Source organism: Cherax quadricarinatus, chromosome 75, assembly GCF_038502225.1.
Source record: "Cherax quadricarinatus isolate ZL_2023a chromosome 75, ASM3850222v1, whole genome shotgun sequence".
Taxonomy (NCBI): Eukaryota; Metazoa; Arthropoda; class Malacostraca; order Decapoda; family Parastacidae; genus Cherax; species Cherax quadricarinatus.
The window spans coordinates 2,444,815-2,457,145 of record NC_091366.1 but is presented as its reverse complement, the minus strand read 5'-3'; the positions used below and the strand labels follow the sequence as shown (position 1 = coordinate 2,457,145).

Here is a 12,331-nt window from a genome sequence, read left to right as displayed (position 1 = left end):
AAAAACTACGTTTATTATGCAAAACATATCGAGCAGGAAAATGACTATTATAACCCCGAGTTTCATGAACCTGTGAGTGTTGGATAGCAAGGAAACTTGCATGTAATATATTTTGAGTGAAGTACAGAGTGGTGGAGAAGCCCTACAGTATAGTGGTGGTGGCTGACTTCCCGCAAGGAGGTCACATCTCTTGGCAAGGGGCGTTAGGTTGCCTCTCGCTCCTAATTAACTCATGACTCGACCTAGATCTTCCTCGCATGCACCATGATACACAACCATCCATTAAGAATGACTTATTTTCTTAGATTGTATGCTCACCACATCCCCCCCCCACACACACACTGGTGTGTGTGTGTGTGTGTGTGTGTGTGTGTGTGTGTGTGTGTGTGTGTGTGTACTCACCTAGTTGTACTCACCTAGTTGAGGTTGCAGGAGTCGATTCCAAGCTCCTGGCCCCGCCTCTTCACTGGTCGCTACTAAATCACTCTCCCTGTATGTGTGTATGTGTGTGTGTGTGTGTGTGTGTGTGTATGTGTGTGTGTGTGTATGTGTGTGTGTGTGTGTGTGTGTGTGTGTGTGTGTGTACATGTACTCGCCTAGTTTTTGCAGGGGTCGAGTCACAGCTCCTGGCCCAGCCTCTTCACTGGCCGATACTCTCACTCTTCCCGCTCCATGAGCTTTATCATACCTCCTTTTAAAGCTATGTATGGATCCTGCCTTCACTACATTGTGTGTGTGGGGGGAGAATGAATCACATACAACAATACAAATCCAGCCAATATAAGTGCTTGAGCCACCAGTACCAATTTGTTCCAGTGTTCCAGTATGACTGGAGGCCTTGGCACCATGGAGGAAACTTACAAAGAACTAGATTCCAGACTCCCTGATACCACTAAGAACCCCAAAGCAGCCACTTCCATGCTCCAGCGTCTCAGTGTGACCATCCAGAGGGGTAATGCCTGCTGCATTATGCATCAAAGTACACAATACTTATACCACACAACCAGACCCCAGAAACTATAGGTAAATATAAATGGCCAGTCAACATCAGGGGTTGTGCCCCCCATACCTCAGAGCACCAGACTCGTGTTAATGTTTTTATCTCGTCCTGCCACATGCACTTGCCCACGAGAGGTTTGACAATTTGCTTGAGAATTTGCAAACACGCGAAAATATAAATAATTATTATTTCAGACCAGTGTATTAGGGCTCTGGTGGCCTGGTGGTTAACGCTCTCGCTTCACACGGTGAGGGCCTGGGTTCGATTCCCAGCCAGAGTAGAAACATTGGACGTGTTTCTTTCCACCTGTTGTCTATGTTCCCCATCAGTAAAATGGGTACCTGGGTGTTAGTCGACTGGTGTGGGTCGCATCCTGGGACACTGACCTAAGGAGGCCTGGTCACAGACCGGGCCGCGGGGGCGTTGACCCCCGGAACTCTCTCCAGATAAACTCCAGATATTAATCGATCGAACTTGAGCACTCTACGTCAAGAACATACTACTTGTATCACAGTCTGATGAAACCACTACGTACTCTGACACCAAATACGCTCTGGTTTTAGATAATGTTTGTACGTATTTTCACATTCATTTATGTGGCTTGGTTGATAGCGCATTTTACTTACTGAGTTTCCGAAGTTCGATCCCCGGCACGGGTGGAAACATTGGGTATGTATCCTTGCATCTGTTGTCCCTGTTCACTTAGCAGTAAGTAGGTGCCTGGGTGTTAACAGACTTGTGGGTCGCATCCTGGGGGACAAGATTAAAGGACCCCCATGGAAATAAGACGAGACTTTCCGATTATCCACTGTTTGGTTACACTGGGTGGCTAACCCTCCGGGTTAAAAATCCGAAAAAAATCTCATTTTATCCATGGTTCATGAAGATATATCAAAGGACCAACCCCGTGACCACTCAACCACGAAGGTTAAAATAGAATGATTTTTACCAGTACTTCTCACAGCTGCCACCGTCTGTGCCACTATCTCACCCCGCACTCCCACAGCTTTCATAGCATATTATTCTTATACCCCCTACGACATAACCCAAGTCGTAATGAGCGACTTAACGGAAGAATGAACAGGGACTCGAGGTGTAGTCCATACAAGCAGCAGACCCAGCACAGTAGCCATTCAGCCACGAGGGTTCTAATTGATTTTATAACCAGCATTTCTGTGACTTGGTTTTATCAGCGGCCACCACCTCATTTTTCCCCTGGACAGATATTACTTATTATAGAACATGATCCAAGTTAACTGAAGATTCGCTCTACACTCTCCTACTCTAGCTAACAAAAAAAATATGCAAATTTGGTAAATTAAGCCAGTTTACATCACGTAAATTTTAACAGGATTAGAGTCCTTGGTTAGTTATGGTGCAAAGCTAAAAACTCTCACATAAAACGTATACACAACTCATTACTTTTCTTGCAAGGTGGAGAAAGAGATGAGAATGTTCTGGCTATATTATTCTCCAAGTAATGGCTCCTTTCACTCACCCACCTGTATGTACAGATGGACGTGTCACCAAGGAACAATCACCTGGTCACAAGTTATTACTACAGTTTGTCTCTCTCGTAAGTAACAAGGCTGCCAGCCCCCTTCAATCTCGTAAATAACAAGGCTGCCAGCCCCCTTCAATCTCGTAAATAACAAGGCTGCCAACCCCCTTCAATCTCGTAAGTAACAAGGCTGCCAGCCCCCTTCAATCTCGTAAATAACAAGGCTGCCAGCCCCCTTCAATCTCGTAAATAACAAGGCTGCCAACCCCCTTCAATCTCGTAAATAACAAGGCTGCCAGCCCCCTTCAATCTCGTAAATAACAAGGCTGCCAACCCCCTTCAATCTCGTGAATAACAAGGCTGCCAGCCCCCTTCAATCTCGTAAATAACAAGGCTGCCAGCCCCCTTCAATCTCGTAAATAACAAGGCTGCCAGCCCCCTTCAATCTCGTGAATAACAAGGCTGCCAGCCCCCTTCAATCTCGTAAATAACAAGGCTGCCAGCCCCCTTCAATCTCGTAAATAACAAGGCTGCCAGCCCCCTTCAATCTCGTAAATAACAAGGCTGCCAACCCCCTTCAATCTCGTGAATAACAAGGCTGCCAGCCCCCTTCAATCTCGTGAATAACAAGGCTGCCAGCCCCCTTCAATCTCGTAAATAACAAGGCTGCCAACCCCCTTCAATCTCGTAAATAACAAGGCTGCCAACCCCCTTCAATCTCGTAAATAACAAGGCTGCCAACCCCCTTCAATCTCGTAAATAACAAGGCTGCCAGCCCCCTTCAATCTCGTAAATAACAAGGCTGCCAACCCCCTTCAATCTCGTAAATAACAAGGCTGCCAACCCCCTTCAATCTCGTAAATAACAAGGCTGCCAACCCCCTTCAATCTCGTGAATAACAAGGCTGCCAACCCCCTTCAATCTCATTTTTTTGCTCAACTCTGCACACCAACGTGTACATACGTTAATTCTTGACACCTTAATTGCAAGTTCCACTCCTTCCATCCTTAAATATTCAATATTTCTTCACATGTTTACATTTCTAGTGAGACCCAGACATATCAAAATTATTCAGAGAACACCAAGAATTAATTTCCTTAAATTTTTCAACTTAGCCTAATTCTGCTTCCACAATTTTCTTAAGACTTCCAATAGCAATTTCAAATTTATTTTCACTCCCTGTAAACTTACAAAAATACTCATATTAATTTAGTTAGTCGTTTAATTGAGTTTAAAGCCTATGGACACGAGGGCCATTATCATATAACCGCCAATCGAAATTACGTACTTAATCCCAAATTTGGGAATACTGGGATTAGACATATATATATATATGAGAGAGAGAGAGAGAGAATTGAGCGAAACAGAATGACTTCAAGAGTGTATCAGTCTGTAGTGGAAGGAAGGCGGGGTAGGGGTCGGCCTAGGAAAGGTTGGAGGGAGGGGTTAAAGGAGGTTTTGTGTGCGAGGGGCTTGGACTTCCAGCAGGCATGCGTGAGCGTGTTTGATAGGAGTGAATGGAGACAAATGGTTTTTAATACTTGACGTGCTGTTGGAGTGTGAGCAAAGTAACATTTATGAAGGGATTCAGGGAAACCGGCAGGCCGGACTTGAGTCCTGGAGATGGGAAGTACAGTGCCTGCACTCTGAAGGAGAGGTGTTAATGTTGCAGTTTAAAAACTGTAGTGTAAAACACCCTTCTGGCAAGACAGTGATGGAGTGAATGATGGTGAAAGTTTTTCTTTTTCGGGTCACCCTGCCTTGGTGGGAATCGGCCAGTGTGATAATAAAAAAAATATATATATATATATATATTATTGCAACAATTGTTTAAATTTGAAACTCAATTATTCCTTTCTTTCCTCACCAGAAGGAATTTGTACAAGGTAATAAAATATATATTTTTGTTACTGGGGCTAGTTATAGTGTTATATCCTCATAACTATTAATAGGTGTATGTTAGGCGTGTCCTTAATACCATACAAATTTTTAAATTATACAAACATCTGTAAATTCAACTAGCATAAAGTTTAATATTGTTTATAAGTGATTAGTATATATCAGTAATATTTTAGGTACTTACTGACCAACACGAGGTAGGTATCGGTCTCTATATCCATCTCTGTCCCTCCCTCCCCATCTCTATCTCTGTCTCTCTGTATCTCTATCTTTCTCTCTCTATCTCTCTCTATCTCTGTATCTCTCTGTATCTGTCAATCTCTGTCTCTCTCTGTATCTCTCTATCTCTGTCTCTCTCTGTATCTCCCTGTATCTCTGTATCTCTCTGTATCTGTCAATCTCTGTCTCTCTCTGTATCTCTATCTCTGTCTCTGTCTATCTCTCTCTCTCTCTCTATCTGTGTGTGGGCGTGTACTCACCTATTTGTGGTTGCAGGGGTCGATTCACAGCTCCTGTGTGTGTGTCCTTACATCAACAATATGGCAACTCACTCATGAAATATTCACAGGGGGAGAGGGGTGCGGGTCGTCAATATTTAGTGGGTTAAATGCACGACCAGCAAGAGTCGTACCGTTAAGACAGTACATCAGTCAAAACTGTTATGTTACCATCACTGTGTACTGGTATCAGTCTTGTCGTAATATTTTCACTACCTTATCTTTCCAGTACAGATAATTAAACCTAACTACTGGAAAATACCTGGATGTTTTGGGGGGTCAACGCCCCCGCGTTCCGATGTGACCAGGCCTCGCGGTAAATCAGGACTTGATCAACCAGGCTGTTACTGTTGGCCGCACGCAAGCCGACGTAGGAACCACAACCCGGCTGGTTAGGTACTGACTTCAGGTGTGTGTCGAGCGCCTTCTTTTAAAGACAGCCAGAGTTCTACTGTTATTACCACCAGTAAATCTTCCCAGCACACACAACTACGCCAAACTACCACTACTACCACCACTTGAGTCTTACCAACACTCTTACTCCATATTTAAGGGCGATCACTAAGGACCCCTTCACGAGGAACAGTGTGGTTCCGTCAGGCAGGTCTTGATCAGCCAGACTGTGGTGTCTACACTGACTTACACCATGGGCCATTAAGCCTGGTTAGGGAAACAGGGGGCGATGACCCCCGAAAATAATAACAGACAGACATATAGACCACCCACTAACACCACTCTCATCACCACTACAACCACACCCACCACTATACCACACCAACACTGCTACAACCACATCCACCACTATACTACCACACCAACACCACTACAACCACACCCACCACTATACTACCACACCCACTATCATAACACTCGCGCCACTACACCACTACAACTACACCCACCACCATCGCACTCGCACCACTACCACCACCACTACAACCACACCCACTGCCATAACACTACCATCACCACACTCCCACCATCAAACACGCATTACTACCACCATCCCCCCCGATTACCATCATCATCCCGACTATCACCATCCTCCCGACTACCATCATCATCCCGACTACCATCATCATCCCGACTACCATCATCATCCCGACTATCACCATCCTCCCGACTACCATCATCATCCCGACTACCATCATCATCCCGACTACCATCATCATCCCGACTACCATCATCATCCCGACTATCACCATCCTCCCGACTACCATCATCATCCCGACTATCACCATCCTCCCGACTATCACCATCCTCCCGACTACCATCATCATCCCGACTACCATCATCATCCCGACTACCATCATCATCCCGACTATCACCATCCTCCCGACTATCACCATCCTCCCGACTACCATCATCATCCCGACTATCACCATCCTCCCGACTATCACCATCCTCCCGACTACCATCATCATCCCGACTACCATCATCATCCCGACTACCATCATCCTCCCGACTATCACCATCCTCCCGACTACCATCATCATCCCGACTATCACCATCCTCCCGACTACCATCATCATCCCGACTACCATCATCATCCCGACTACCATCATCATCCCGACTATCACCATCCTCCCGACTACCATCATCATCCCGACTACCATCATCATCCCGACTACCACCATCCTCCCACTACCACCATCCTCCCAACCCCCACCATCCCCACCAACCCCCACCATCCCCACCAACCCCCACCATCCCCACCAACCCCCACCATCCCCACCAACCCCCACCATCCCCACCAACCCCCACCATCCCCACCAACCACCACCATCCCCACCAACTACCACCATCCCCACCAACTACCACCAACCACCACCACCAACCCCACCAACCACCACCATCCCCACCAACTACCACCATCCCCACCAACTACCACCAACCACCACCACCATCCCCACCAACCACCACCATCCCCACCAACTACCACCAACCACCACCACCAACCACTACTCGGCACTCACAAGGGACACTGAGGGTAAACTATTAACATCTGGCACCTCAGAAGTTGGCACCCTCACTGCCGTTCACCAGTGTCACCCTTATCCTCTCTGCATCCTTCTTCGCCTATTTCACCCATCACTTGACCCATTTCCTACTTTCCAAACTAGTTAAACACCATACAACGAGCCTAACTAGCCAATTACACCAGGAAATAATGATTTTCAAATTAGCACTTGTATCGTACACGTAGCAAAGTAATTAATATTATATACAGGTGTCAGACTTACCTACTGTGACAACTGCAAGTTGAGAAGACAAGAGAGTGAATAACGTGTAAATATGGAAGGAAGGAAGTGGGAGGCCTGAAACAGGTCCCAGAGAACACGAGTACACACACCCTCACTCTGACAAGGCTCACAGCCTACTGACTGGTGCCACTCACGGTTGTGCACTGTTCTTACAGCTTGCTGGGTGCCATCTGTGCCAACCACTCGCTCTATACTTGAGTTTTATTTAATGCGACGCTGAAGAAGTGGTTGTAATGCATGACTGTCCTTGCAATGCATGACTTGTCTTGTATGCCAAGGACACCATTGGGTCACTTTGATTTTTTGGGTTATTCTGGGTTCTCTACATATGTGCTGCTATGTATGATAATCTATGTAACTGTATTTGTGTATACTTGAATACACTTAGTGTATTTGTAGTGTATCATTGTCCTTGTAATGCATGACTGTCCCTGTAATTCATGTTTGTCCTTGTAATGCATGTCTGGGGCTGTAATGTACACTAATCTTAATTTTAAAGTGGTGGAGGGGTAAGCCAGTGGAAGGCGTCGGTCAGATGACCAAAAACTCCAGCTGTGGGTCACCATATAACTAAGACCCGCCTCAGGAAACACTTGTCCTGTTTCCTGACCAATCTTCCCTAACCTAACCCTGTGATGTCATTAATATTAGTTATACCTCGTAGGGCTTACTCACCACCTCGGAATGCGAGGTTATCAGGTCTGATCCAGGGAAGGGGAGTGTTCAGAGTCCTGTCATGTACATGTATTTACCTATATATTAATCAAGACCCCCCTCCTCCCTCCCCAATGCAACGACCTTTTTACAAGTGGAGCTGAAAGGTCCATTAATGTCACGGAAGAGCAGGTCACTACTAAATGATAACGTTGAACAATGTGAGAGGATGTGGTAGGGTGAGGTTGGATGGGGGTGAGGTGAGGATGTCTGGAGTGGGGGGTTAAGATGGCTGGGTGTAGGGTTAAGACAGATGGGTGGGGTTAAGATGGCTGGGTGTAGCGTTAAGATAGATGGGTGGGGTTAAGATGGCTGGGTGTAGGGTTAAGACAGATGGGGTGGGGGTTAAGATGGCTGGGTGTAGCGTTAAGATAGATGGGTGGGGTTAAGATGGCTGGGTGTAGGGTTAAGATAGATGGGTGGGGTTAAGATGGCTGGGTGTAGGGTTAAGATAGATGGGTGGGGATTAAGATGGCTGGGTGTAGGGTTAAGATAGATGGGTGGGGATTAAGATGGCTGGGTGTAGGGTTAAGATAGATGGGTGGGGTTAAGATGGCTGGGTGTAGGGTTAAGATAGATGGGGTGGGGGTTAAGATGGCTGGGTGTAGGGTTAAGATAGAAGGGGTGGGGTTAAGATGGCTGGGTGTAGGGTTAAGATAGATGGGTGGGGGTTAAGATGGCTGGGTGTAGCGTTAAGATAGATGGGTGGGGTTAAGATGGCTGGGTGTAGCGTTAAGATAGATGGGGTGGGGTTAAGATGGCTGGGTGTAGCGTTAAGATAGATGGGTGGGGTTAAGATGGCTGGGTATAGCGTTAAGATAGATGGGTGGGGTTAAGATGGCTGGGTGTAGCGTTAAGATAGATGGGGTGGGGTTAAGATGGCTGGGTGTAGCGTTAATATAGATGGGGTGGGGGTTAAGATGGCTGGGTGTAGCGTTAAGATAGATGGGTGGGGTTAAGATGGCTGGGTGTAGCGTTAAGATAGATGGGGTGGGGTTAAGATGGCTGGGTGTAGCGTTAAGACAGATGGGTGGGGTTAAGATGGCTGGGTGTAGCGTTAAGATAGATGGGGTGGGGATTAAGATGGCTGGGTGTAGCGTTAAGATAGATGGGTGGGGTTAAGATGGCTGGGTGTAGCGTTAAGATAGATGGGGTGGGGTTAAGATGGCTGGGTGTAGCGTTAAGATAGATGGGGTGGGGATTAAGATGGCTGGGTGTAGCGTTAAGATAGATGGGGTGGGGTTAAGATGGCTGGGTGTAGCGTTAAGATAGATGGGTGGGGTTAAGATGGCTGGGTGTAGCGTTAAGATAGATGGGGTGGGGTTAAGATGGCTGGGTGTAGCGTTAAGATAGATGGGTGGGGTTAAGATGGCTGGGTGTAGCGTTAAGATAGATGGGGTGGGGATTAAGATGGCTGGGTGTAGCGTTAAGATAGATGGGTGGGGTTAAGATGGCTGGGTGTAGCGTTAAGATAGATGGGTGGGGTTAAGATGGCTGGGTGTAGCGTTAAGATAGATGGGGTGGGGATTAAGATGGCTGGGTGTAGCGTTAAGATAGATGGGTGGGGTTAAGATGGCTGGGTGTAGCGTTAAGATAGATGGGGTGGGGTTAAGATGGCTGGGTGTAGCGTTAAGATAGATGGGTGGGGTTAAGATGGCTGGGTGTAGCGTTAAGATAGATGGGTGGGGTTAAGATGGCTGGGTGTAGCGTTAAGATAGATGGGTGGGGTTAAGATGGCTGGGTGTAGCGTTAAGATAGATGGGTGGGGTTAAGATGGCTGGGTGTAGCGTTAAGATAGATGGGTGGGGTTAAGATGGCTGGGTGTAGCGTTAAGATAGATGGGTGGGGTTAAGATGGCTGGGTGTAGCGTTAAGATAGATGGGTGGGGTTAAGATGGCTGGGTGTAGCGTTAAGATAGATGGGGTGGGGTTAAGATGGCTGGGTGTACCGTTAAGATAGATGGGGTGGGGGTTAAGATGGCTGGGTGTAGCGTTAAGATAGATGGGGTGGGGTTAAGATGGCTGGGTGTAGCGTTAAGATAGATGGGTGGGGTTAAGATGGCTGGGTGTAGCGTTAAGATAGATGGGGTGGGGTTAAGATGGCTGGGTGTAGGGTTAATATAGATGGGTGGGGATTAAGATGGCTGGGTGTAGCGTTAAGATAGATGGGTGGGGTTAAGATGGCTGGGTGTAGCGTTAAGATAGATGGGTGGGGTTAAGATGGCTGGGTGTAGCGTTAAGATAGATGGGTGGGGTTAAGATGGCTGGGTGTAGCGTTAAGATAGATGGGGTGGGGTTAAGATGGCTGGGTGTAGGGTTAATATAGATGGGTGGGGATTAAGATGGCTGGGTGTAGCGTTAAGATAGATGGGTGGGGTTAAGATGGCTGGGTGTAGCGTTAAGATAGATGGGTGGGGTTAAGATGGCTGGGTGTAGCGTTAAGATAGATGGGGTGGGGTTAAGATGGCTGGGTGTAGGGTTAATATAGATGGGTGGGGATTAAGATGGCTGGGTGTAGCGTTAAGATAGATGGGTGGGGTTAAGATGGCTGGGTGTAGCGTTAAGATAGATGGGTGGGGTTAAGATGGCTGGGTGTAGCGTTAAGATAGATGGGTGGGGTTAAGATGGCTGGGTGTAGCGTTAAGATAGATGGGGTGGGGTTAAGATGGCTGGGTGTAGGGTTAATATAGATGGGTGGGGATTAAGATGGCTGGGTGTAGCGTTAAGATAGATGGGTGGGGTTAAGATGGCTGGGTGTAGCGTTAAGATAGATGGGTGGGGTTAAGATGGCTGGGTGTAGCGTTAAGATAGATGGGGTGGGGTTAAGATGGCTGGGTGTAGGGTTAATATAGATGGGTGGGGATTAAGATGGCTGGGTGTAGCGTTAAGATAGATGGGTGGGGTTAAGATGGCTGGGTGTAGCGTTAAGATAGATGGGTGGGGTTAAGATGGCTGGGTGTAGCGTTAAGATAGATGGGGTGGGGTTAAGATGGCTGGGTGTAGCGTTAAGATAGATGGGGTGGGGTTAAGATGGCTGGGTGTAGCGTTAAGATAGATGGGTGGGGTTAAGATGGCTGGGTGTAGCGTTAAGATAGATGGGTGGGGTTAAGATGGCTGGGTGTAGGGTTAAGATAGATGGGGTGGGGTTAAGATGGCTGGGTGTAGCGTTAAGATAGATGGGGTGGGGTTAAGATGGCTGGGTGTAGCGTTAAGATAGATGGGGTGGGGTTAAGATGGCTGGGTGTAGCGTTAAGATAGATGGGGTGGGGTTAAGATGGCTGGGTGTAGCGTTAAGATAGATGGGTGGGGGTTAAGATGGCTGGGTGTAGCGTTAAGATAGATGGGGTGGGGATTAAGATGGCTGGGTGTAGCGTTAAGATAGATGGGTGGGGGTTAAGATGGCTGGGTGTAGCGTTAAGATAGATGGGGTGGGGATTAAGATGGCTGGGTGTAGCGTTAAGATAGATGGGTGGGGTTAAGATGGCTGGGTGTAGCGTTAAGATAGATGGGGTGGGGATTAAGATGGCTGGGTGTAGCGTTAAGATAGATGGGGTGGGGTTAAGATGGCTGGGTGTAGCGTTAAGATAGATGGGGTGGGGATTAAGATGGCTGGGTGTAGCGTTAAGATAGATGGGTGGGGTTAAGATGGCTGGGTGTAGCGTTAAGATAGATGGGGTGGGGTTAAGATGGCTGGGTGTAGCGTTAAGATAGATGGGTGGGGTTAAGATGGCTGGGTGTAGCGTTAAGATAGATGGGGTGGGGATTAAGATGGCTGGGTGTAGCGTTAAGATAGATGGGTGGGGTTAAGATGGCTGGGTGTAGCGTTAAGATAGATGGGGTGGGGATTAAGATGGCTGGGTGTAGCGTTAAGATAGATGGGTGGGGTTAAGATGGCTGGGTGTAGCGTTAAGATAGATGGGTGGGGTTAAGATGGCTGGGTGTAACGTTAAGATAGATGGGTGGGGTTAAGATGGCTGGGTGTAGCGTTAAGATAGATGGGTGGGGGTTAAGATGGCTGGGTGTAGCGTTAAGATAGATGGGGTGGGGTTAAGATGGCTGGGTGTAGCGTTAAGATAGATGGGTGGGGTTAAGATGGCTGGGTGTAGCGTTAAGATAGATGGGTGGGGGTTAAGATGGCTGGGTGTAGCGTTAAGATAGATGGGGTGGGGATTAAGATGGCTGGGTGTAGCGTTAAGATAGATGGGTGGGGTTAAGATGGCTGGGTGTAGCGTTAAGATAGATGGGGTGGGGATTAAGATGGCTGGGTGTAGCGTTAAGATAGATGGGTGGGGTTAAGATGGCTGGGTGTAGCGTTAAGATAGATGGGTGGGGTTAAGATGGCTGGGTGTAGCGTTAAGATAGATGGGTGGGGTTAAGATGGCTGGGTGTAGGGTTAAGATAGATGGGTGGGGTTAAGATGGCTGGGTGTAGCGTTAAGATAGATGGGGTGGGGATTA

The 12,331-nt window shown here is 47.5% G+C and overlaps 1 protein-coding gene across 7 annotated transcripts in view; it reads right to left on the bottom strand.

Annotated features, from left to right (window-relative positions):
• LOC128691820 (carbohydrate sulfotransferase 11-like) overlaps positions 1-7,333 on the bottom strand; it is a 149,145-nt gene extending 141,812 nt beyond the window's left edge. For 4 of the 7 annotated variants that reach the window (XM_053780732.2, XM_070100918.1, XM_070100916.1 and 1 more), the window contains exon 1: positions 7,141-7,289. The gene's annotated coding sequence lies outside the window, so the exon portion shown is untranslated. Of the gene's footprint in view, positions 1-4,879; positions 5,089-5,159; positions 5,615-7,140 lie in introns of those variants that run through there. The other 3 variants (XM_070100913.1, XM_070100914.1, XM_070100915.1) reach the window with 3 other exon arrangements.
• Between the last annotated feature and the right edge of the window lie 4,998 nt (positions 7,334-12,331).